This window comes from Atheta coriaria, unplaced genomic scaffold, assembly GCF_025399875.1.
Source record: "Atheta coriaria isolate IRGN ID8LTWV9N9 unplaced genomic scaffold, Caltech_Dcor_3.1 hic_scaffold_9_pilon, whole genome shotgun sequence".
Taxonomy (NCBI): domain Eukaryota; kingdom Metazoa; phylum Arthropoda; class Insecta; order Coleoptera; family Staphylinidae; genus Dalotia; species Dalotia coriaria.
In genome coordinates this window covers 10,742,992-10,769,534 of record NW_027045451.1, presented here as the reverse complement: position 1 = coordinate 10,769,534, position 26,543 = coordinate 10,742,992, and the positions used below count along the sequence as shown (strand labels likewise).

Here is a 26,543-nt window from a genome sequence, read left to right as displayed (position 1 = left end):
TTTTCCACGACGCGAGGTTTAAATCCCCGCCCGGAATGAGATTTGTTTTATTTGTCACCTCGTCTGCTGCGTGTCTCCTCGGAAGAATGGCGGAGGAGTAAGCACCGAAGAATGCTTTTAAGTGATATATTGGCAAAGTTGCCGTGGCCCGAAATTCACACTGAAATGCGAAATTAACTTTATTTCTCGCGCGCGTGGAAAGAGAAAGAGGCGAAAACATTTTCACATTGCAAGTATGCACGATCTCGACGTCCAAGAGGAAAATTTCACCCCTTTAGCGGAATGAAGAAAGTCTGCCGCTGCCATTTCGTTTCCGTCGTCGACAGACAAGCTGCTTGCAATTGCCATCACTTCCGCGAAAGATTTATTTGTTTTCGAACGCTGCGAATACTTATTGAGCTAATAATGTCAATAAATACAATACAAACAAATTAAACTTTAGAAAAAACAAAACACTGTATTCCAGGAGTTTAATGCGTCGGCCATATTGGAATCAAACATAACCTCAATTTAAAGCTTCCCGTAATTGCCTTGCGTAGCAATTTTTGTCGTTAATAAATTCCGCCCTTATCACATTCGTCCCATCGATGAAATTGTTGCACGCGACGCGCGATAATCGCAAGTCGAAGCACGCGCCACGCAATCGGCACGCATTTTTGCTTCCAATAAACCCGCCATTTGCTGAAAAATGCCGCGTTAACGACACGAACGAAATAAAATAAATATGAACGCATGCTAATAAATCGACAAATAATTAACGTTGTTTATTTCTCTTCATTTTCCCAAACAATAAAAAATTAGCTTCATAAATTTGTTTCTAAAAATGCTGGACTAAAAATTCTGATTGTCACTTTCATCAATGAATAGAATTGATGATGTTTTCCCACCCGTCACCGTGAAAGTGTATGTTTTTTGTTATTGTTGTTTCAATCCGCTACATATGCGCGAGAAAATCGTCCATCCGACAAGCGAGAATGAATGCTGACGCGAGCGTTTATTTACGTGTGTTTGTGACCGAAAATGAAACGCTTCCTACGCTTGTCAAGTCTCAATGGCGGCCGCCATCAACAGATGAATTAAACAAACACCGCCACTGGCACCGCGTTACACGTTTTTTTCGGGGGTCGCATGTACTACCCCTACCACGGTTACTCACGGGTGGTAAAGCGGGTGCTTGTAAATCGTTGCGAAAACGGATTTTAACCGTTTGCAACACGGTTTTTTTTTTATCGCCGAGCATTTGTAACACTTAACAAAAACGAAATTCGCCAAACAACACAAATACGCAATATACATCCCCCAATCGAGCGATTTGAAACAGCACACGAAAATATTTTACATTTTTCAGCGTTGTTACTCTAGTTATCCCTTCACGTATCTGGAAATAAATCAAAAAGTAAAAAATAAGGATGTTTTGGTGTAGTGCACTGTTTGATGCCCGTTCATGCAACAAAACGTGAAACACGCATGAAACAATAATGCGATGCGTATTTGTGCACGGCCGTTTTAATTAAAAACGTATTTGCCCGGCGCCTCCACAATGCAGCGCTCAGCAGCGCGGACGAAAAAGCGATATGACTATGCGTAAATTCGATAATTTAAAATACATCGAATGTGGCGATTGAATTGTAGAAAAACATATATAGTTTTTATTATTGGACAGTGTTGTTTGCCTGTCAACTGCATTTGAGTGATGCTATTGCCGAAATAAATTTGACTATTCTATTTTCAATTTGGCGAGATTATTAGCTATATTGATATTTTCCGCGGACGAATTAAAAAATAGATTTTTATCGAATATTTAATAATTTTTACATTTACTGTGTGTAACGTAAACTTATGTCCTTGTATTCTCCATGGACGTAAAGCCGATTTAACAAATAACAAATTGCCCATCCGCAAACGCAAATGTTTGCCCTCTCTCGCTCTCCACTTGTTACGCCCGTGTCGTCGCGCAAGGCAACAATAAATGTTAAATAAATTTACTTGCCGCGCGCGGGGAATTCGCCGTCTTCGCGGGCGGGCGCGATAAATTGCCGAAGAAATATAGGCGTGCGCATTATATGCAACAAACAGCGGGCGAAAATGACGCAAAACGAGCGAAAAATGCGCGAGCAAACAACAATCGAGCGTTGCTGGTGCCGCTACTAGTAGGTAGGTAGGTATGGAGCAAACAAAAAAAGCAAAATACATAAAATGAAACAAAAGAAGCCGCCGGGGCATCAACAAAGAAAACAAACGAATGTTGGAGCGGAATACAATGTTGCACAAGCGTTCGGAAGCGCGTCGAGGGAAGAGCGAAACGCATAAATGTTTTTATTATTCAAATCGAAATGAATCGATGTAAATATTTCAATGTGAGTTATGCATATTCGTATACTCAACTTGTAGTACATTGTGTACATTGTCGAGGTACACCTGAACGCGGATCAAGTTAAATTTTGAAATAACATATTCCAAGTTAACCGCTACTTGCGCAACGGTTGGAATATGTTGAAGTTGGACTAAATTTTGTTTACATCGTAGAGGATTCTACTTGTAGCTATTGGAAACGTAGAAAATTGCTTGCAATTGATGATATTCTCTGTCAGCAAACGTAAAATATATATTTTTTATCGATAAATAGTTAAATTACAAATTAAGTAAAATGTTTTAAAAAATTGCAAATAAAATTGCGCTTTTTGCATTTAAAAATGTTTATTTTATTTGAATGATCGCACCGTAGGCAAATACGCATGCGAAAATTCCACCCCTTGACTAAAACCCGTGACTAAAGTACTTTAATCACGGCCTTGGCCATCTGTGAATCAAAAATCACTTTTTGTGTTTAAAAACCGTGCAAAAAGTAACATTTAAATGCTAAAATTTAAAAAAAAAGTTTAAATTACCTATGATGTTTTAACATATCTTAGTTCTTGTAGATTTATGAGTAGCTTCCGGTAATGAAGTTTGATTGTCAAGTGCAGTATAAAATAAAACGAAATGAAACAAAATCGAGTTTATTTGCGTGCGCGTCGAAATTGCAAAATTGTAAAATGGAGCGACAAATAAATGGAGAATTTGAGCGCCGGGCGCACGCCGTAGCATTTCCTATATGAGTAAATGTATTCAAAGCGGGCGAAAATAAAGCCGAACGCACTCTCCGTTCGGTGGAGGCGCGCGCGGAAAATAATGCGCTTTTTGTTGTCGCGTTGTTGGCGTTGTTATTGTCGTCGGCGTGTTGCGAGGTAAACGCGCGCCGAACCGATAAAGCTTCGAAAGATTGCCGCTCATAACAATAAGCTTTTATGGGCGAGAGCCGCCGACCACCCCGCAATGACACTCGGCGCTTTTTCTCTGGACATGTCCACTCACGCGCACCAAACACACGAAACACTCGAAAACACCGATTGTTCAAGTCACAGAGTAAAAAATATAATAAAATATATTGTAATTGATGATATTTATAATAAATTTATTAATTTTTAGTAAATATAACCTAAAAATTATAAAATGTGTAATATTAAGTTGTTTTATTATATTTAGAATAAATTTTTTAGCGATTTTGTAACATTTTTTATTTTTTTGACATTTTGTGGCTCAAACGGTAGCAGAGCTGGTTAAAACTGAAATTACAGCGCTCCCTGGTGGGCCAAAATCCCGTATGACGCGATTTCGCCTGTCGCACGCGTAGGTGAACGCGATGAAATTAATTTGACGATTCGTTTTTATTTTATCGCATCCCCGGATGCCGAAAAAAACGCGCAAATAAAGTGCTCGTTTAAAAAAATCTCCCAAATACGCCCACGAAACATTTAATAAATAAATTGACTGATATTAAAGCAAATTGAAACAAAAATACAATTTTTTGCATCGATGGTTCAAAATATGTAATTTTTTTCGGCGGGGAAAACTTTATAAAAGCTTGTATCATCTATCATATGGCGTTCGTGTTCGATGAAACATAATATGAGCTTTTAATGGATTTCCATCGAGCGCCATCTTGATGTTGACGTTGATGTTGCGCGCAGAGTAACAAAACCAACATGGAGCCAGAGCACGCACGCTGATATTGAACGGATTGATTTAAAGTTTACGTTCAAATATTTACAAAATATTATGAAGGTATTAAATATTACCTTAGATAATGAGAAACATTGAGTATTGTTTGTAGAAGAGCAAAAAATCACTCACCTGAAACAGAAAATACAAATATTTAATATTTTTTAAATTAAGAGTTAAATAGTATATTAAGTATCAAGAGTGTAAACGGAAACTTTACCCACAAGATTGATTAAAAGCGAGCGTAAATGCGCAGGCGCAAGCTTTACCTCGTAGATAATACCCGTAGATAATACATATTACTCACGGCTTGGCCGCCAGTATATTAATTATATATATATATATATATATATATATGTTGCGTAGTATATAAATGAGAAAATCAAAGTAAAAGTGAAAACTTTCTCACTTTCATCCCCAAAATACTAGGATTTAATAAATTACGTTACAAAATCCAAAAACACTAACGCTTTCTGTACACTCAGGAATTACATGAGTACATCCGAGAGTCGCTTTGTGAAAATTGAAAATACCAAATCTAATTTGCTAATGACACGCCGGATCCAAAGAGCACAACAACAAAACAGTCTTGTCATCATGACCATCGGATCGCAATGCCTTCGAATTCTGAGCACAAATGAGTTCTGTTCGTAAACAGACTCATACTCATAGAATGTGTATACTATGTGATACCACCATCGGCCTTTTTGTTATCATTAAATAAATTAGTTTTCAACATTGGTAATGAAACTATAAACTTACAGGCTAATTAATTAACTTTTCCGCAAGTAATTTTATATACATTTGGCAAGAATTCCAATTTGAAACTGTTTAATTGTTTTGTGCATTTTCAAGAGCGAGGCAACAATGCAAATAAAACACAATTGCGGGTGGAAAGAGCAATGAATCAGACGGTTTGACTTTTGTGTGGAGTGCAAAGCGGGGCAAATTTTAACTTCACACAACAAGCAGCAAGAAATTAGTGAATTCCAAGGGGGAAAAGTGTGCAAGAATCAAAGTTGAAACAATAATAAATTTTATAACTACACAGGGTCTAAATTACATTCAATATTACCTTTTGTATATTTTATAAAATAAAATATTTTAATATCAATTTAGTAAAACTAAGTAAATTAATTAAATATATGGAGGTTTATATAGTGGAGGCGCCGGGCAATGTTCATTAACTGCTTATTTTCGGTCGATGTTTCATGCTACATTAAAATTTAATTATTTAAACAATTAACGTTTAGGTCCTACAGCTTTATATTGCTCCAATTAACCCTTTCATTGAAACTTTGACGCAACATTTATTTATTCTCAAAACAATATCAACTGATTTGTTATGTTATTTTGAAAAAAAAAAATAAATACATTTTTACCTTGTCAATTGAAGTAAATTTACTGAATGACAATCAATGCCCACAATTTACATGTATATAAGCCCCTGAAAAGCCCGGATAAAACGTGAAGCAATTGTTCGTCAATCTACGGCTTTACAAACATTGCTCAATGTCGCTGTCGAACTTTGTTTGTTAGTTTTTTTCCACCGCGGATTGATTCCGCCGAAAGGCATAACATTCTGACCATTGTGATTGACATTTGAATTTTGCATCCGCATTTACCGCCACACATACTCTGATAGATGATTCCAACGTTAAAGAGTGTAAAATTGTTTGAAATGTTGCGAGATGGTTGGTGCTATCTGTGATGGAGGGTGGTGTTCGTGCGTGACGCGTACCGCCCGAGGGGCAAAACAGGTTATGTTATACAGCGCGTATGGCGTATGAATATTAATGTGGGCGGATTAACGCCGCCGGTGGCGCCCCCACGTGGAACACTCACGTATTGCGAGCGCACGCCGCCCCAGGAGACGACACCTTTTTCGCATAAACAAGCTGCACGATATCTGTGAAACATAGATATTCCGGATACGCGCGCGTGGGCGTAGGCATATCAAACGAATATGGATGCGCGCACTGGTGGCTGGAGAGGAAAAACAGAAGGGGGGCTATTACTACACGCTTGCCTTACTCTCAAACACTTCGTGCTCAAAGACCTGCGAGGTGCACGTGGGCGGCGATGGTGAGAAAGGATCTCACACCTGTGTTACACCGAAGGTGTGAATAATCATCGCGCAAAGCAGAAATTAATTACTTGGGATACATTGTACCTACGGCTATTAATTTTGACAATTAAATCAAAAATTTTATGTTGCAAAAACAATTTTTTTAATTTTTAACGATAAATTTTAACATATAATCATAATTTAGGAAAATGTGTTAAATTTAGTTGGTTTTTATTAATTTCCTTTGTGTCACAACAAAAATATTTTTATTTTTAGTACTTATTACTTACAATATTTTTTCTAAAACATTTTACCTAAAATTACGCATGTAAACAAATAAATAACTAAAAAATGCGAGAAAAAGAAAATAAAAACGCGCACTTGTAACATTTCTGTGTTTCTAGGCCAGTACATAAGAAATACAAGTACCAAGCTAAAAAAATGCGAAAAAAGAACGAAAAGATGAAAATAAGACAACTTCACAAAGCGCTCGGGAAAAAACGAGCGTGAATTATTTCAATATGCACGAGTTTGCTCAGAGTAAACAGGAAGATATTTATATTTTTTCCAGAAGTGCCCGCCAAAGAAAACATATTGGAGTTTTAGTATACAAACCAAAAAGAAAAAAATCATTATACCCAAACAATTACGTATACTAAACGCAATGTATTATATTACTAATATTAAGCCGTTGATTTGGCGTTTGTTAGCTTTGTTTATGTGACTCAAATTAACGACACACTTACCGTGTTATATAGTTATATTAGGCCGGCAGTAAATTCGAACTAAACGCACTAAACGTACGAAATTGCTAGCAGGCGCGCATGTTGTGGGCTAGGGTTAAGTGAGCGGGTTGTATGCACGCCGCCTCACCGCATACCACCCCCACGGGGAGATTACCGAGGCCTCAAGAGGGCGAAATTCGTTCGCGTGACTTTTAATTTTCGTTAATCTTTTTCCAATAATCGTTTGCGGTTCTCAAACAAAAAAAAAACTTAGGCAAATGCTGTAATAGGAACTATACCCATTGTTTTTGCTTAAAAGTGAAAATTAATTTAAAAAATCATTTTGCGCGTTGATTGTTTACGCGTGATGACAAATAAATTGTTTTGATTGATACACTAGTGGCTCAACGACGGGTAGAAATTAATTTTCCTATTTGCATGCAAATTTGGCTGGTTTTGCGTTTGTTTTTCAATCGAACGAGCGGTATACAGCGATGGCGTAATTGAGTATCGGTTGCGTTAGCGGCACGAGCCTGGAAAAAGAAAAGGGTGGCGGCGGCGGTCGGCGGTGCCCTCGTCGCTCTTATCTAATAAGGTAATTGAGTTGTTGTCATGCAAATAGAGTTGTTGTGCGGCTGCCGGGAAAATTTTCGGTTTGTTAAAGTTCTGCCGCCCCCGCCGTCACCACCGCCATCATTGCATAGTACTTGATTCGTCCGTGCCTTCGTTTGTTCATTACTCACTGAAATTGTTTTGTTTTATACTGAATGATACAGAAAATTTAAAGTTTTTAAATTTGTTGATTTCAGGACACTTTGTATATTGTAGGTTATTTTGGAGGGCAAACAAGATCGTCTAATCAACGTGGCGCACCACATAGTTTCACTAGGGAAAATTGGACTGCACACGAATCGAACTTCCGGTACATGACGTCACATGTTTGAAAATTACAAAATTACAAAGCAAAACGTTAAAAAGTAATTTTTCAGAATAATTTATTTTCTATTAGGAAATTTAAAGAAGCGTTTAATCGTTACATGTTTCTCCTAACGTGACACATGAAAATGTATTTCACTCTTTGCATGCTTGATTAAAAACTGCAAGTTGTGTTTCGTTCGACGAGAGAGTCGGCAGAATTTCCGCAATTTCCTTTTGTTGCCGCGGCGATGCATTAAAAGTGCGCATTATTAATCTGGGTCCTAGGGGGCGGCGTAATACGCTGTGTAATATGTAAGCGGAAGCATGCGCCGAATGTGTAAAACGTGGAAGGAAACGTTGCGATACGTTGCGGCATAATTCATACACCCTCCCGAACGGTGTCAAATCGTAATTAATAGCGCGCACGCATTATGTGCACGGCATGCACACGCCGCCTCCGCCGCCGCCGCCATCGTCGACGAAAACGAAAACCTAATTTTCCCGCGCCGTGTGCGCCAACGTCGGCGTTTGCTAATAATAACGCGTTTCCGATATATGCTGCGAACCACTTATTAAGTCAGAACACCTAATATGTTAATATTCAACAAGAAACACAAAAACATTTTCATTTTATCACAAAATATAAAAAATAAAATATTCATACACATTTTTTGTGTAAAAGTCTAGACTTTGGTGAAATATTCAACAAAACTTTGTTTTCGGTGTGTAAAACATGAATATGTATTTATTTTTTCGGAATTTCGAGTTTGTTTTGCCTTCATTAGCACTTTTGTTGATTTTTCTATGTCGCGTTGCGTTTTGCACATGTATTTGCAGAGCGGTAATCCAAAGTGATGTTTATTTTATGTTTGTTAGTTTTTGCCACGCAGAAAATCCACATAAACACAAACAGAAATAACTTTTAATATAGGCAACTTTATTGTCTAACCTAAAAATTATACTCTGATTTAATTGCTTAGATAGACATCAGAAGCTAATAGAATTGATGCTTCAATCATGCATTTGAAATCGATGTCTATGTCCCCGTGTCTGATTGCGATTGTCAGCAATGTAAACAGCAATAAAATAACAATCAGCGCATAATAAATCCGAGCGACACACACGACTGCTTCGCTGGTTGCGGCTATAAATCACCGTTTGACCTCGGCGCGCAGGCGGGTTGAGCTGGGAGGAGCACAACGTCCTGAATTCAACACACTGAGTTATTTTTTTTACTTTGTGTTTAGCGTTTACCTGTACGTTGTTGTTTTTCAACTCTTTTCGATTCTTTCGTTTTCGTTGCGTTCAATAAATGGCACAGCACCGAGTGCCGACATTCAATGTATTCGAAAGCTTTCAAAGCCTTCAAAGCTCAATACTTCATCAACTGATGATTCAGCCATGAAGAGTACACTCGCTTGGCTTTTTTGTTCACGCTACGTATATTTAAACCAGTTTCCTATTTCAATTGTTCTTTGAAAAGCCGGTTTTCTGCACTTGCACTTTGTCGAGAGTAGCGTCAGTGTGAGGTTAGGGTGTGATAATGGCTGTTTATTGTCCGGGGCTGGGCGCGAGTGTCCATTCTGGCGTATCGGGAGTGTGCGAGTTAAACAGGCGATACCCGGATAGGAGTCTTGTCCAGGGCGTGCAATTCTAAGGGTTTTTAACGACACGCGAACTTTTCGCACGCAATTTTCCACTTTTGCGAACAACTAAACACGGTTTCAACATCAAAACTACACGAATGTACAAAACAATGCATAATTCAACTATTCATCGATAGGTGGCAGTAATTAATATTACTTTTGATTTATATTTTCACAATTCCACAGCAAACTAGGTTATGTTGTAACTAGCGACACCAAACGGCAAAAATAAATAATATTTTTACTAAACCAATACAGAAAACTATTTCTCTTTACTTTAATTAATAAAAAATTATATTACATTAATATTTCCATCCATAATATCATAAAACCAGGTAAAAAATTATTAAATATTCTTTGATATTAACGAATACAAATTCGCTGTCATGTTTTCCCGACAATATTACGCTGTTGCGAGCTTGGAATTTGCAACTTTTCACCGGATTTTGCATAGCGTGTATTTCCGCGAACGCGTTGTTATTGTGATTAGAGATTTAATTTGCCTAATGGACATTAATGTCCGCGCATGTACTGAGTTTATCATCCCGGAATCAGAGATACGTTAAACATCAGGATATAACTGGATATTGATGTCGGTGCCATGGGCAACCAAATATACACACATTCAATTACCGTGCCGAATCCTGCAAAACATCAAATGAAAAACAATGCTTTTATAAAATATATTACCATTAAATTATTTTGCGGAATTAATTCTAGTCAGTAAACGACATCAGCGACTTTAGTAATACAATAATCTCCGAAATACTCCCGAGTGCTTTCCGCGCACATCAACTGCAAGCGACGTTTTAAATTTAAATCAAACCGCAACCAGGGGTGCGTTGGTCCTGTTTCATCCCTTTAACTGATCTCGCTTCCTGCGCAAAACTACATCGGGTAATATGAAGTTTCGTTACTTGTAGGAATATACAATACGCGTTGAGTTTATTTCTGCAAAGAAGGGCGAACAGACGAAGCAAATTCATTCATGGAGGGTGATTCTTAGGCACGCAAAACCACCAGAACCCAAGGAGTCGTTAAAGACTATTAAGTTAAGTCAAAAAGACATGTATAATTTAATATCGTCATGAATTAGGGTGTGGGGGAATGCAACGCATTCCATTAAATTTTAATTGCAAACTTTTCGCATTCAAAAATTTTCAGTTGATTCAGTCAAGTGCCTAAATAAAACTTGTTTCAATCTATTGATTTCTTGCCATTAAATAAATCGATGTGTTTTATCTGGGCATTCATGTAGTATGTATTTATATCGCTTGTCATTAGCATAATTTCCACCGGGTGCTATTTACATCTCAATGGGAGATTGACAAGCATTTCACGTTTGTTTTCGTAATGATCACGGTGAAGCTTTTGAGCTCAAAAACGTGAATATAATCAAAGCGAGCATGCATTAATTAATTATCGCGCGCTGTTGGATTATCTCAATCGGGCGTGATGTTTTATTAATCAACGTGTCCAACATTGTTTATATCTGTTTATTCATAACCTATATTTAGATTTATTGGTATTTATTGGTATTTTGTCAAAAACAGGAAATATTATGTTCCATCTGTGGTTACCATTCTTACATTTAGGTAATGTGTGTTGCCTATATACTAGTTGACGTAACGTAGTACCAATATATTACAGTAGGTGTCATCTGATCACAAAATTATTAAAAAATAGAAAAATGTCCTTCTAAGTGATTAAAATCAATAAATTATTGATTATATGATATTGTACCATAAATAATTTACTATTGCACACTTAGAATATCATTTTCATAACCTATAATCACATCTACACGCCAGTTGTTCCTGTAATGACACAAACATGTTTCGTTTCGTTTTTCCTGCACTAGTGTACTGTAATTTGCATTACGTTGCATTTTGGGCAAGCACAGAGGGCTCGGCGGCGGTCGCGGTTAGCCACCAACGCACCGACAACACTTTGATAATGAACTTTGCGAACACGCGCCCGAATTCGCAATGCGAGCGCAAACAGCGCACGAATGTTCAAATGTGCGAACGTGGATTCGTTCGCATTGGGGCCGGCCATAATTACGTGCAAACAACCGGGACGAACAAACCGACTACTGTCCCGGACCAGCCTCCAACATGCAGAGGTGCATCCGAAACGGCGAAACCCCGGTGCATTTCATTATGAATTTAAGTGCAAAGAAAATGCGTTTTTCGTGTATCAACGCGGTTTTAATGCACGCCATTTTTAATTTTCTGCATTAAAATGCTTGTCACATTTTTCATTTTACTTAAAATTGTATATTTTATGGTTAAGTGTGGTTAGATGTGGTGAATTAACATGTTTTGTTGATTTTTTCAGAGATTTAAAGTGTGGTGAGTGGTTTGGTGCAAATTGACGGAAAACACGCTCGAATTATCGAAAGATTAACGTCCATGTTGTTCGAGTTGCTAGAAAACACGCTCACACATGGATTTTGTTTGTCAATCGACAACAACCTTACAAATTTAACTTTTACAGCATGTAATTTCTAGTAAACACAGCTGAAACTTTTTTTTTGTTATTTTTTAATGCAAATTGAATCTTGTAATGTTTGTAATGTGCAAAACCAAGTATGCAACCCAACATGCACAATAATTACCTCTTCACAATGCCCAAAGTCGAAGAAGTGTGCATTTCAACAGCTACAGCAGCAATAAAATGCACTCGGGAGAATCAAGCGCCTTGCGAGGGACTTGAAATGCTTTGAAGTGAACCAGTAAATACCATAGATAGCCCATGCGGCGCCATTTTGCTAGCGCGCTGGCGTTTGCACCCTCTAGTCGCTCCACCAAGAGTATAAATATCCGGACGACTTCGGCAATAACACTAATTGGAATTACACATTTATAAACGTTGTTAAATTTAATTAATTCTCGCGTGGTGCGCGCCGTCGCCGCCAGCACCAAGGTGGATTCGGCAACATGCGACGCAGCACAATGCTCGAAATTGAGTTAACAGGATGAACACGCATGGAAAGCGAGCAAAATTGTGCCGACGGTGGCGCGAAACATTCGGGGCGCGCTCTCGCTAATAATGCCAGTCGTCACGGTTATGGATATTAAGGATGTTAGAAAATTGGCAAATTACTAATTATGCGCGAGAGGCAATTACCTCTCTACAAGTGCTCGAAATTAACAATTTCCAAACGCTCCAAACACAAAATTCAAAAAAATTAACCGAAATAAATGTAAACAGATTTTCTTTTATTTTTATGTTGATGGTTTGGAAAAACTGTGAAAAATGTGCGCTAAATCTGAGGCAGCAGTTTTTTTTTTCTTGTGTATGAACTGCGTTCACCTCATATATCATACTTTCCCACCTTCGGGAAAGTCCGCGCGGCAGCCAATAATTTTCAATTATTGTATCTTTTGCTTTTTGCTTTCTTTTCACATTTCTTCGCCGCCCAAGCGCCCCGGTACGTCATGCGTGTCCATACAATTTCTGCCAGCGATATTTTTTCCTATTTCTGGCATTATACACCTCCCACCATCCGCGCCACGTCCATGTCCGTGATAAGCGCATGCAATTTCTTTCACTTTCGCCGGAAAATATGAAATAACACTGCTGGAAGCTGGTCTGGTCATGCTTTTGGTCTGGCCCGTTGGTGTTGGGTTCTCGCTTCCTACTATTCCTTGCGCGCCGGCATTTTTTACGTTCAATTTTCTCATTGTAAATCATTCATGCTTCTGTCTCTCATAAATCGCGCAAGACCGACATAAATTCCGAAAATTGCCGCATGCGCATACATACATTCATGTACACCCCGGGCGTGTGGTGCTGCACTCACACGAAATCGCGAATACTTAGTTAAGACTGGGGGGGCGAATGCTGAATTCAGCAAATAGTGTGTGGGTGAGTGAACAAAACGGGGCGCTTCCTTTTATTTATGAATTCGTTTTTTTTCTACACCCCCCACTACCCTCACCCTAGAATCCTGTGGTGTGCACAGTCCACCTGGATTCTCAAAATTTTTTTTATCATCTGTTTTTGTCATGTACAAATTTATAGCTACGCAAAACAAACAACATAAATATATTTACTAACGCCATCTATCGGTGGATAGCCCTTAAATAATACCTAACCACAATTTTTATTTTTAAGGTTATTTTTTTGCTTTTGTAAAATATCTAGGTTATCTCCATCTCGTGGCTCTGGTGTGAAGACATGATATAAAGACTGGGTTAATCGAAAGCGCATATCTAATCGTGATCTGCGTCGAGAGGAAACGCATGACCAGCACACAAGGAAAGTGGACGCTGCGCATTCACTCTCTGTGGCAAACATAAACTACCCTTGCGGAAAAGACAAGACATGTTACAAATGCGCGTTGAGTAAGTATGTGCACATGTGCAGTAATCAGCGACAGCGACAGCTATGAAGCAGAGTTATTAGAAAAGTTTCCTTAGAAACTACAAACATGTCAAAATTGAAGTTTAGGCAGAGAAATACGAAATTTAGATTTTGGAGTTTCGGATGACAATGCTAATGTTTATCAATTAATGATGACTTGGAATGTGGGAGGACGAAAATTGACCTAGTCCAGCTAGTTAACAGTCAGGAATAGTTCAAACAATTTTGGTATTGACCCTGGATGGATGGAGGGCCGAAATGCTTTGTACGCTGTGAATTCACCTTGGAATTTCAACTAGACATCCTCGTGATATAGCATATTATAAAGCTGCCCGGAAGCCAGACCATCAATGGCCATGAAATGCACACAGACTAACAATATTGGTAATTATATACAGGCAATTGAATTATTCTATATCTGTAGTTTATACTAAGAGTCGAAAACAATTAATTTTGAAGCTGCACATGTTTTCTATATATAAAACAAAGTTGCGTTAGTTACAACCTTTATAACTTACTAGCTTTATCCCGCGGCTTCGCTCGCGTTGAATCCATCAAATAAATATTAGAAATCAATGAAGTTGCTTCCGTACGCGTCTGTAGTCACAGAAGAAGTAACAATGAAGTAGAATGGCGGGAAGTTTAAAATGGCTGAAAGTATAGTCTATGGAAGTATAGTGTACAGTCTCCATAGTGTAGTCAATTGGATTTGATGTTGACGTAGCTGTCGGTAATACAGTGTGATAATACAGTGTGATGGTACTATAGTACTTAGGTTTGAGCTTCATTGCTGGAATGCTAGATGGCGTTAAAGTAGTCAAATAACCAGATGCAGAGGTATTATTGGCTAAACAATTTCTTTATTTTATTTTAAAAATATTTTTTTTATTAAATAAAAAGTAGCCTATAACCTTTCGGGAACCACTAAGAATATGTGTTCAAATTTTCATGATGATCTGTTAAGTAGTTTTTGCGTGAAAGTGTAACAAACATCAGGACATTCGCATTTATAATATTAGTAGGGATGAACGGCTGGACATATTTTGATGATCCATAAATTTTTAGATTCATCTTCACCCCAAATAAAAGAATAAGTATTAAAATATAAGAATTTATTATTTAAAGAGTTTTAAACGTGGGATAAAAGTTTTAGACATTGAATCATAGTTATAATTGAATAATTCAAGCAGAGATGGCGCTAAAGTGCATTCGGAGTATTCTACAGTCGCGTGGCTAAAGTAATATGTACAATACAATTCCTGCGCATGCGCGCAGTAAAAATGCTTTTGATAATTTTACATTAAGAGATGTTTTCAGGCTGCAGAAGGATTAATTTGTCAAAGCAAGCATGTGGTGCGTGCGGCAGCACAAGTGTGATGTTAGCCCCCGAAACTGGTTGGTTGTGAACCGAAACGGGTGGACATTGGCGCCCAAGCGAACCGTTAACGCACCACATGTTGTCGGACGAACGCGCTTGCGGGACCCGGCCAAACATCCTGACTCGCCGAGCTTTCGAGCTTTCCCGCTTAGTAATGTGATAACGCACTAATGCCGGCGAATAACATAAACAGCGCATTCAAACGAAATGTAACACTCGGATACGTTTAGAAAAGGGTCAATTTCATTTACATACGAAATAACTGCCTATTTCAAAATTTGCAACGTCAACCTTTTTATTATTTTATAATTATAAATCAATTTCGAGCATATTTTGGTTAAAATAATTTCATAATGAATTGAAAACTACATAATTTATATTTTAATTACAATATGGACAAAGTGCCCGTAAAAAATTAATTTATTTTCATAATAAACTAGAAAATAAGCCCAGTTTTAATCGCGTGCTATTAAATTAATCAAGCACAATATAACGTATTAAAAGCTGCGGCCGGAAGAGGCAACTCCCGGCAAATTCGATGTTAAAATATTATATATTTAATATGCTCGACGCGATCGTCGAAAATTTCCGCACCATTAAAACATCAATTGTAAACATAACAAACGCGAACAAAAACAATGCGCATTAATTTTAATGTGTTTAACGTGCGCGCGAAGTGTGCGAGTTTATGCAACTACAATAACACACTATTAGTATTGTCACTTTCGCAAAAATTAAACGACTACCTAATTGATACCGTCACGATGCCACTATGTCAACTAACAGACGCTTTTGTTTATTGTACAATAGTTTGCAGTCAGCAATTGTTTATTGAATACAAGTACACCGCCCTGCGTGCAGACGAAATAATACTTGTAATTCCACGCGACGCGCTTGTCACTAGCGCGCGTTGTGTGTGGCCTATACTCTTGAAATTTCGAAATTACACGCTCGTTCGTACAATAACTGCGCGCAATTAAATTATTCCCGACGCTAAGTAATTATAATCCGAATATATTGTACGCGCCTATCCACCCTCTGTGAGCGTAGGAATACTCGTGGTGGCGCGTGGATAAATTGTATTTTCTCAGTGTACGAGCACTAGCTTCGTAAGTATTCATGTGTGCAACGTGTGTAAACAGCGTGCGCGTATTTTCACCTACACCTTCGTTCCGATTGTTTACGGAGCGCAATTCGCAATTGTTAAGCGGGATGAAGACGTGCGCGATGAAAGTGCACAGGGTTAAATTCTTAAATGACTTACAAATGCTACATATAGTTATGTTTTTGTGTAGTGGAACATAACTAAGTTATATATTAATTAAAATGTTTTAAGTTTTAATAATTTATTTAGTTTTAGTGTGTAATGAGATGCAGAGAATAAAATTTTAAGTGTTTAACGCATGCGCAATGAGTTAAGTCATGTGGGAGTGGCTAAAATTGACATTTTGATGTTTTTAGAACTAAAAATTGAATTTTTGATCATTTTAGAATATTTATTGCTTATTTGCAGTTTAAGTTAGTTTATCATAAGTATATTACGCATGCGCATATTAAAACTATGTTTAAGTCACTTGAGCGTGGTAAAAACATATATTTTTCTTAATTTAACGCAAATTTCTACAAAAAAATGCGAGTTTTTCTACAAATATAAAAGATTTGACTCATTTCACGTTGAAAATAATTAATATTGATCATAATGCGCATGCGTTAGTTACTATAATGATTGTATCTATTGATCAATACGTAATAAACGTTTTTCTATACTTTCCTACAAACTTTACCGTGATTAATTGCCCATTTCACTAAATGAAAACAATTTACTCTATTTTTAGTTAATGATGATTTGTTTTGACTAGACGACGAAAAAAATTCGCCTCCCCAAAGACATAATAAACATTAATACCAACAAAAACAAAACCCACAAAATGAAATTCATCTCCCTCAATTTTTTGACACATATAATAATAATTAGTAAGTTGGTGTAAGTTATAAGCCCAGTTTTAATCCCCCATTCGCATCTTTCACATCTTCACGTCCTCAAATCTCCATCGCGTCAACCGCACACATCCCCCGGAATTTAAACTTACTGCCGTCGAGTGCGCGCCGCCAACGAAAGCCAACTTTAAGTACTCCGAGTACTTAAATAACTGAAATTTTCGCCGTCGCGTTCAACACCCCGGCACTATAAACTTCCGACTCCGGCTTGCGCTCGACTTACAATCCTTCTTACCAGCCTCATAGTCGAGTTGAATAAGCGTAGATATAATCTAATTATAATTGTGCGAAATTTGGACAGACTGTATGTAATCCGATGGAATGTTAAGTTGGAACTCGCAAACCCGCAAGGAGAGTTAGTGCGTGATTTAGTAGGTAAGTAAGTTTATGAAAAGTTTTCCCGGGGAGGTCAGCGGTGCATTAAATTCATTTGTCTGCACCCTGTTGTTATCATTTCCTGATTGCTGCATTTCCATTATTTTCATTTCATATCAACCTAGAAATGTGTGTGTGTAAATGTGAATGTGACTAAAGTGAGTTGAAATAAATTTTCTATTTTCTTACGGTTGCACAAAGTAGAAAATGGTCGTGTTTGTTTGATGTTGTTTGTCATGTGCACACACTGAATAAACCACGGCATGGAGCTTTCGAATGCTTATTATTTTTTAATTCAATTGGATTTTTTCGACCATTATGCCAGCCATAGTAGGATACTACACACAATTCATCCACTTTTACCGAGGCTTTCATAGCTTTCACATATTCTAGTTTTGTGTTTTGCGTTTCGTGTTTTCAGCTGGTTGAGGTTTTTTTTTTGCCTCCTACTCTTCCCCTCGACCGTAATGCATTGCGTGATTATGCTACAAGTAAACCACATTGAACATGCCCTAGTGGCTGTAGTCGTTTACGTGGTGAAAACTATTTTTTTGTTGGTGTGAGTACATTCGACCTCATTTATTGAACCCACGGCCGCGCACGACAAAGTACATTATTATTTTTTATGGCGCTTTATTACGATGGCGGCGATTTATCAAACCGACGAGTTAATTGAAGCATTACTGCGCTGCTAATCAGAAAATTTGTTCCGATTTGATGTCGCAGGCCTTTTTTGTGCTCAAATATGGAAAAAATCAAACAAAAAGGTAATGGGTCTAATTTTAAACCATCTGATTTCATGATATGATAGAATTATACAGATTTACACACAGAAAATGTGTAATTATTAATTATTTTGAACATCATACACGACGGTAAAAAGGAGCTAAATTTGTCAAATTTGGATGTATTTTTCACATACTTATCAATGTTTTAATAAACTAAACTAAATAGCAAACGATTTGGCAAATCTTTAGCTATAAATTATAAAAAACTACATCAAGATTGAAATTGTCAATTAAAAAGTACAGGGTCTTTTCAAAAACACGTTTTAGTAAATTTAAGAAAAATTGGCAATTTTAGTTGTAATTTTTGGGACTTTTGTGAAGCCGCAAAATGACTGATTTGTATAAGGAACAAAAGAACAACTATGTCACTATTAAATATTACAGATTACAATAAGACAAGGTGTCCGTATCACATTATACAGGATGTTTTTAATTGTAATTTTTTTAAAAACCTCAAAATTTACAAAACTTTGACACCGTTTTTAAAGCATTATTCGTAAATTTAGTATCCTAATGTAAATATATAATGAAAGAGACACTCTTTTAATACCAAATGATGAAAACAAATTTAAAATCGAACCATTCATTTATAAGATAAACAGAATTTTCTTGAACATGTTTTCAAAATTCTTAAAAATTTACCAATTTACTTTTCTTCTATTTTTATACCTCACTTTATATTGATTTGCACATCTTTATAATACCTTTTTATAAACAATTATATTATATAATTTTAAATATTTTTCTCTGCCACAAGTCGGGAATACTTCCCATATGTATTTTGGGCGTGGTTCCACATGTGTGTTCGCTGGTTAATATTAATGGTAAACAGCATTTTCCAATTCTACTAAACCAATATTTTGACTATGTATAAATGCACGAACCAAGATAACAAATAAACAACAAGCTCGTTTTGGTGCAGTTGGTTCATTCGAGTAGCAACTTCCATCGTCCCAACATCCGCCAACAGTCGCACTATTATTCCGAGTCGGCTGCAACCTGTATTTGATGCTGCACCCTCAATAACGACACGGAAACTATTTTATCCCTGCATTTATCGCATTGTTGATATTATTAAAACATGAAACATACTTTAACATACCTATGTCCATAAGCAATAACGTAAACTTGGTCATACAACTATTACCAAAACATTACTTACACCAGCGTAGAATAAAAATATATTTATAATAACAACATTTTATCTCCACAACACATCAACATCAACTATATGCGGTGAATTAATTTGAGTAAAATATAAAATTTTATTTTATTAAAAATTTATTTCAAAAATATTATTTAAATATTCCTAATTATTATTATTATTATTTTGGGTGTGTAATTTTTGATAAATATAATTTCAATTATGCCATTTGTTATGTGGCTCAGGCTGTTGTTTCAATTAAATATAAACCAATATTGTTGTTTAATTAATACACACAAACGCGAGCGAGCAAAATGAGCGCGAATTTTCGGCGAACGCTCGGTACGAATAATTCGCCATTATCGCACCGGCCCGGGCAGCTCATGCATAATTTCATTATTCGGCCGCCGTCAGGCCACGCATAATGTCGATGCTAATTAAATAACAAAAGAAGCAATGCAACAAAAGGTTTAGATTTTGGCCCCACGGTTTTAATTAATTAATATTGCTTTTTGCGTTTTCACTTTTCCACTTTTCTGTTTTCAAAATACAAATCTCGCGACTTCATTAACACAATTTAATTAAAGCGCGAAATTAATATTCACTGTTTCAATTTTAAAACACTGACATCATTTATTGTTTATAATTTGATTTCATTAATTGATTAAGTTAAATTTACTGCATTTTATGGTAATAAAAATTAATTATGTAAATTATTTTACTAATAGATGGCGCTACTTGCATAGTTATTTAAAAAATGTATTTTTCTGTTTTTGGTGCCTAAATACAAATTATTTTGACATAAAAGTCGATTTAAAACCAGTATCATGTTGGTAGAAACAGTTTGTAAAGACTGATTGTATTCTACGTTAATAATAATTGCACAGATTTTTAAAAAAGTTCCTTTTTGCTTTTGGTGCAAAAAATACAATTTATGTTGATGTAAAAGTCAGTTTAATATTATTGTAATATTGTTAAAGGAAGTTCGTAAACTATGAGTCAGTAAATATTTCTTTCTCGGGCACAGCATGTAGACGGTCGTAAATTCATTTATCAGCTTTCGCAAATCGAAACTTTCGCGCCTTTCTTCCACTTTATTCGCGTTACTGCTTTCGCTGACGGGCTTTTTTTTCTTTTTTCTTGTGCTACGTTTTAAAACTTTAAACTTCTGCATACTATGAAAATATTTAATGCGAGCGTTTTATTTGTTCTACGTGCACTTTTTTATTTATTTCTTGGCTGGCCATTTGCTAATATTTCACACCTGATAAAAACCGGACGGCAGTTGTGGACTCAACTCGTATAATTTATTTCAAATGTCTGGAAAGTCTGAATAATAAACTATTTTCTTCAAAAAAGTATAGGAAAAATTTAACTTGAAGAGTTGTTAAAAGTTGGTAGACTTTAAATTAGTTTACCAAAAGGGAAAAATAAAATAATGCTTAGTTTCGCCTGAAAATTTGCAGTTAATGATATTATTTTGTATAGGAATAATAAATTTTTTCTACTTTCACCTATAAAGCGCCAGCTTTTCATGAATTTTACTTACAAAAGTGGTATTTTATATAGGGACGACCAAACCGTGAGTAATATCCATTATCTACGGGCATTATCTACGGGACGGAGCTTGCGCCTGCGCGTTGCAACGCTCGCTCTCAATCAATTTCGTGTGTAAAGATGTCGGTTAGCCACTAGTACTATTTTACAGCTAAAAGAAAAAAAACTGTATTTTTTGCCTTGACTGTTTGAATTTTAATTTTTAATCATGTTACAGCCGTACTTTTATAACCATAATAAATTTAATAACCTCTAGCCTTTTTTTCGTAAATTTGTATTACGTATTCGTTTCGTTGATGATACCGGAAAAAATGCGGCAAACTATAAGCTATAGTAAAACACAGTAAACCGCTTAATGCAATCCGTTGGCATGTCCACTCTTTGCCAGTATATTCGTACTCACATAACCGGTGTTGCCGGTTCACCAGTTCAGTTTGGACATGGCATTTTTTAATTAAAAATCAAGCTCAACATGTATGTACGCAACCCCGAGATTGCACCTTTTGTTTTCTGTTTCCATAACACACTTCCTTCTTCATTTTTACCGTTAACAAAACAATCTGTCAAAAATTAAAACATCTTTTTTTTACGTTTAGCAATTTGCCTTGTTTCACCGGCAAAAAAAAGCGACGAAAAAATTTATCAATGTTTACTTTCGATGCATTATTTCAATTTCGGTAACATTTGGGAATTGATTGTTTGGCTTTTTTGCTCGCCCAATCATATCGTATCATAGGGTTGGTTGAAAGGGTGGTTTTTGCTGGTGCGGGGGTGGAGGTACGCGCATAATGGAACAATTATTACGTTTTGCTTCCCACTCGCCCATGTGCATGCGGGACGAGCGTCGTCGACGCCGAAATTGAATCCGATATTAAAATTTACGCTATCTATAATGAAATCTTGATTGGGTAAAGGCAATAAAAATCCTCACCGCCAACCGCCCGCCGACCGAACCGTCAATATTCCGCACTCAACACAAATTCAGCCAGAAAATAAACAAACTATCTCTCGTTCGTGATATCCGCACTAGATGGCGTTGCATGCATTTTAATAACATAATACCCTCATTACCTTTTCGTTGTAAATCTACGCCTTGGTGGTTGTCTAACCATTTCGTTCGCAAATGATTCGCGCCGGAAATAAACGAACGAGATTACCGTTATTGTTTTAAAAGGCCTGCCTTAAGTGCCGATCGTTAGACAAACAATTCGCGCACGACGTCGAACGTATTTTGTTATTATTCTCGAGCCGCCGCATTAAGGAAGCTCCATAATTCACCCGTCTACCCCTTTCCACCACAAACGCCACCAGCCAGAGGCAGAAACTTTTCCGCGCGGCGCAAATCGAAACAATTCACAATTCACAAATTCGCATTTCGAATTTGTGTTCGCTCGGAAAATTGCAAATTAGCCGCGCCTAACGAAGGAATTATGTAATTTTCTGAATTTCCCGAGTTTGCGCCACCGCCGACGCAGGAAAAATTAAAACTTTTCCCGGATTAGAATTAGACGCCGGCGTAAAAAATTATGAGTTTCAGCGAAAGTTTCGCCAACTCAAAAAATTACTTTGATTCGCATTTTGGAGTCTTCCGAAACAATTTATTGCCGAAACCACAACCGCGAAATGTATGTCCTTGATTCATTTCTCAACACACAAAAAAACATGGTGAAGGATAACGGGGACGGGGACCAGGTTAACCAAGCTCCAATTTAGATGATTCATCTTAGGTAAAGTTCAGCAATTTCTGTCCCCGGGAGCCGGCGGAATCAATTTACATCTCGTTATTCAACCACCTCGCACTCACACCGTCCTACCACACCCGCAGATTTAACAAACCGCTCAAATTTTATTCAAATTTCAAACTTTCCAGCCTGTACAGCATGAAACCTTGACGTCTACATTTAAAAACAAAATAAACAACGAATATTTACTACCAACGCCATCTATTATATACTATCTTATACCATATGAACCTCAATTTTATTCTAGGCAAATAAAAATGACAATTCTATACTCCAACGCCATCTACATTTGAATAATGTAACTAAAACTATGATAAAATCTATATATCAACTTCCAATCCTTATTTAACAGCCTTATAGTTATTATTTCTGTACCAAATTTCACAAAATCATCTAGGGTGTTAATCTAAATATATCCTTAAATTTTGATCAAAATCGGTGTAGTTTTCCTGGAGTTATTAGATAAAATTAGTTTAGTAAGAGCAATGAGTAAATATTATCATTTGAATTTGCTATTGGAATGTTGTCCTAGTTTTGGCTATTTATACATATTGGATGCACAATTCCATAGGAGTACGTTTCGAGTTTATTGTCTAGTTGAATAAGGACTATTCTTGCGCTAATACGAGTATCGCGCTGCAATTTCTCCAGCTGCGGGAGATTTAACTAGCAATTCGACGCCGATCTTAATAATCGTAATAAAGCAAAGTAAATATAATTAGGCTTTCTGCTCTTCGGCGTGTGTTTCGAGTGGCCAATTCTCAATTCCGAGCAATTTCTCGCTCCGTGTGCTAATAATTATGCAAATAGTTGGCGACGTTTCTGATATTTGCGTTCTACGCTCGAATAAAATACAATCACGCTATTGAAGTGAGCAAGTATTACCTATATTGTAGCAAACATGTTAACTGGACTACTCGTAATTAATTAATTCCGCTCGGAATATTTTTATGTGCTTAGTTAAGTCCAATTTATATTTATGCGCAACGCGCGTAATTCGTTTCGTAATTTTCTTAATCTGTTGATGATTCTGTTTACTTTCGCGGTCGTTAACGACTTGAATTTCTGGAATTTAAATGACTTATGGGCGCGCGCGCAAGCGGTACGCAAAAGAAGAAATTATTTATGAATGACTCATTAAAGCGAAACTTTACAGACTAATCCGAACTTATGTTCCCCACGCCCCGGCTCGCTTCGTTCGCTCGGCGGGCAATTATCAAGTTTCGCGTGTTGTGTTCGCATAACTTTTACCCTCAATATCAGAATCCTGCTTACCAACAAGCCACCAACAAGTAAACACCACTTATAGTTCGAGGAAAGCTGCAAAAACACGCGCAAAGTGGAGAATTTCACAATTTACCACAAAATCAAAAAATTCTAGTCAAGTTTGTGTGTCCAAGAGTGGTCTGAAAAGTTTATGTCCGTAAAAAAACACTAGTCAGCATAATTAGTTATCAAACAAAGTTGTGATACAAACTTTACGCATTTTTACACGATGATTAATGAGCGTTATTAATTGTTTGTGCGTGACCGACTTTCAGATCATTTCTTTCTTTAACCGAAACTTTTTCTGGGTAAAAAATATTTTCAGACGCATGGTAACTAAACTTTTACATCATGAAATTTTTTTTTTGTGAATACTTGAGTTGTTGAAATAGTAGAACGAAAACACAGTATATTAACATTCGCGCAAACATCCTCCGCGCGTAAAAACGTCGAAGAACGAAGAAACGACGGTGAGCGCACATAATATCCCGTGAACCGGATCGAAAATCGGCGTCGCGTTGAAACATTGAAATGCTGAAATGTCGAAAACGCTGAAACATTGAGTAACAGTAAACTTTCCACCTCTTCCTCCGCATCCGCCGTGCGCCGAATCTATACAGCGGAAGATTTTCTCGCTTTTCGCTGAGATACCCGGTGATATATTGAAATCGAGGCAGCACACTGGAGAATACGCAGAATCCGCACGAAACGTGAATCAAGAATCGAGAGAAAATATTAGCTTACGCGCCTCGAGACTGTGTGGAGTCGAATTCGCGCCAAAGGATGGAGAACAGGTGAAATCATTCGTGCAGGCAAAGATCCGCGCGCGTTTTATCCTCTTCAAGAAAATACACGCGAGGCGCACGGAAGTAAAGTAGAGTGGCGGGGGTGGAGGTGTGTGGAGATTCACTCCTACCACGGAGTGCATTAAATCAGGACTTGCGGCTATGAAATAATGGATTCTGCCATCGCGATGAATATGATGAGTGCGATCTGGATCACGATCAGGATCATGATACTCACACCAAAAAATAAAATCTACTCTAGAAATAATCCCGATAAAATAAAGTTCTCTATTTTTGTGAATATAGATTTAAATTTAAATTGTTTTGATTTATTGTATATTTTTAATAAAAATTTTGTTTGCAATTTCCAGGCACAAATATTTAATGGAAGAGAATGAGTTCATTTGCGTTGTGTGCAATGTATATCGCATGTTCTTCCACTTGGCGCTTTTTTTTTCAGTTTTTTTCTGCACACCGCGATGTTTTACCGCAATGTACATTTCTGGCGGTTTTACCTCGACCACGTGCAATGCGGCATGCGGTGCACACACCTCGGCGTAATGTTATATATTTTTAATGAGGACTAGAACACTTTTCTATCTTTTGTTGGTTTTATTTTTGCGCAATGAAACTACCATCGTTTGAAATAAAATTACATTGAGATCAAAACTATTTTTTCCAATTAAAAACTAAAATGAAAATATTTTGTTCAATGTAAATAAATTACTTCGTGCATTATTCAAGTCGATTTGAATTCGGCATGTGAACATAAATGTCAAGCACATTATTAGTCCACTATTCAGCATTTTCCAAAGTTTCGACGGCACTCACAACTCGATAAGAAAGTCATTCAACGTCATATTTCTTGGAAAATTCCGAATTCAAAAATATGCGCCGTCAAATATAAGGTTGGAATGACTTTTTACGCTGGGATTATCGTCATGGGTAATTTCTTTCTTTTTTCAAGGATAATTAACTTCCTAGTGACTATTTTAATAGCCACTTATGTAAAAAGTCACAATATTGAATTTTTTTCAAAAAAACATTAATTATTCTTTTGCTTTGCAAAACTTTAAACCACAAATCCCCATTTCGGTGATTCGATGTATCAGAACAAATTTCGCCAATGTCCTGAACGCAAAAAAAAATACGGAAACGGGCGTAAGCGTCGAAGGACCGATTCGATTCCCAATATGCTCGCCGTTCGCTCCTTTTTCGAAACGTGATTGATGGCCTATTTGCGCATTAATTATTTTCCCTCAGCTCGCCCATTCTCCGGCCACATACATGCCGATTTAAGCATGTAGCTATATTTTTTGTTGAGCGTGGAAAATTCTCACCCATAATGTATTCACTTTTATGATTCGGGCGCCTCCACCAAGCTATTGTCGGGCGTACAGCGCGAGTGAGGAAAATGTGCTCTAAACGGGTGCGCGTCGGAGTGAATGCGGCGCGAATTGGAAATTAGCCGATTTGATTGGACGCCTCGGCGCGGCGGACAGGTCAATCAGTAAACACATCGCACGGAAAAACGGAGAGTGAAAAACTTTCGCAGCAGGAGCACAATACAAACGCCGTATACGAGTATTTTGCGTGTGCGTATTGATTTTACCAACGGCGCCGATATAATAAATCACCGACTGTCGATAAGTTTATTATTTTCGGATATTTCGTGAATTTTGTAAAAAATCATGTCCAACATCTTCTTCCGGGTGCTGGTTCAACTTTTGTTGAACACATT

General features: G+C 37.1%; 1 protein-coding gene across 3 annotated transcripts in view; it reads right to left on the bottom strand.

Annotated features, from left to right (window-relative positions):
* Positions 1 to 26,543, bottom strand: part of side-VI (sidestep VI) — a 147,041-nt gene that overhangs the window by 57,977 nt on the left and 62,521 nt on the right. The gene's annotated exons all lie outside the window — the stretch shown is intronic.